This window comes from Varanus komodoensis, unplaced genomic scaffold (genome assembly GCF_004798865.1).
Source record: "Varanus komodoensis strain SLA01 unplaced genomic scaffold, ASM479886v1 scaffold7_3, whole genome shotgun sequence".
Taxonomy (NCBI): Eukaryota; Metazoa; Chordata; class Lepidosauria; order Squamata; family Varanidae; genus Varanus; species Varanus komodoensis.
In genome coordinates this window covers 10,564,762-10,566,416 of record NW_025336480.1, presented here as the reverse complement: position 1 = coordinate 10,566,416, position 1,655 = coordinate 10,564,762, and the positions used below count along the sequence as shown (strand labels likewise).

The following is a 1,655-nucleotide window of genomic DNA, read 5'->3' as shown; positions in this document are numbered from 1 at the left end:
TTTAACATAATTCATGGATCTCTCTTGCGAGAGCATTTGCCTCCTGTTAAGGTTTTGATACATTTCTCGTTTAAAGATATATGAATAAAAATGGAAATTAGTTTTAAGGCCTAAAGAAGGTGACTGTAATCATTCTTTCAACCTGGAGATGTGAAATAACAAAAACTTTACTTAAACTCTGCTGTATTTAAGTAAAAATCTTGAAGGGCAGCCACAAAAGGTTCAATCCAGAGAAACTTCCTCCCTTGAAAACTTACTGGGGACGGTGTTGGGAAGCCACCGTCTCTTCCATATGTCCTCTAAACATGAGTGTGGTTGAAGTGGCAAACCTTGAATGACTTGGGTGCTCCATTGGGCTGGCTAGGTAGAAAAGAGGGATGGCCTTCTGCACCAAATAGGGAATTGCAGCAGGTGTAAATTGACATACACAGGACCTGATTTCGTATACTAAATTTGCTTACACAGGCATTTTAGTATACGCAACTCAATACTCACAACCCCAGAAAGACGTAGAAATGGCTTGTTGCATATCCTAGGATGCCTCATTAGGGTGGCATTGCTGTTCAAATAGACCCCGTGGCTTCCACAAAACCTTCCTTCTACTCATTTGATTAATCTGCTTGGTGGATAACGAACATTTCCATCAGCATTTATCTTGTTCACACGACGCATGGGTTATGCAACTCTTGTGATACTATGTTCACTGCCTGCATATTTTATATAAAAAAGATTGATGGGGAAGATGTAGCATAGTAATTAAGAGATTGAGTTATGAAATAGAAAGTTCCTCTTGCATCCGTTTCTTCTATGAATTCCCTAAAATGCTTTAATCAAGCTGCTCTCTTTCACCCACCCGCCCCATCAACAACTAGCAGGTAAAACAAGGACCAGCTCTATAGCAACTTGTGACCTTACAGATGTGTTTTCCTAAAACTCCCATAATTCCTCACTATTGGCTAGGCTAGCTAGGATTGCTGGGAATTGTGGTCCTGTAAGTCAGGATGGCCGAGCGGTCTAAGGCGCTGCATTCAGGTTGCAGTCTCCCCTGGAGGCGTGGGTTCGAATCCCACTTCTGACAAAATGTATTTTAAATGTTATATCCCATTTATTGGTGGCTGGATTGCAGGGAAAGTAGTATGAGGCGAGACTGAGGGAACTGGATCTTTTCAGCCTGGAGGAGACTCCAGGGGATCAGTTGGAGACATATAGGTATGTGAGGGGGTGTCACACGGAGGTGGGTAGAGACCTGTTCCCCCCTGCAGGGGAAGGCAGGATGTGCTCCAATGGAGCCAAGTTCAAGGAACCAAGGTTCAGTTTGGATGCCAGGAAGCACTTCCTGACAGTTAGGACCCCGAGGGCATGGAATGGGCTTCCACAGGAGGTGGTTGAGGCTCCATTGGTGAGGTGTTCAAGGACAGACTAGATATGCACATGGTGGGCATGTCATGAGCAAAGCTGGCTGGAACCAGGTGGTCAAACTAGATGGCCTTGAAGGCCCCTTCTGACTTGCTCAGTTTTTATGTTTCTATGTCTACTACATCCTATAATATTGTTATAGGTTTTCTCCTCCAGGGAAGGAATGATATGATAAACCTCAGGTTATACACAAAAATATCCAAAGGCTTATGAAGTATTCTGCTAAAAAAAAATCACTT

General features: G+C 43.4%; 1 non-coding gene across 1 annotated transcript; it reads left to right on the top strand.

The window, feature by feature from the left end:
* Window positions 1-995: 995 nt before the first annotated feature.
* TRNAL-CAG lies at window positions 996-1,078 on the top strand. Its single transcript has one exon. It is a non-coding gene; the product is annotated as a tRNA-Leu (tRNA).
* Window positions 1,079-1,655: the final 577 nt, after the last annotated feature.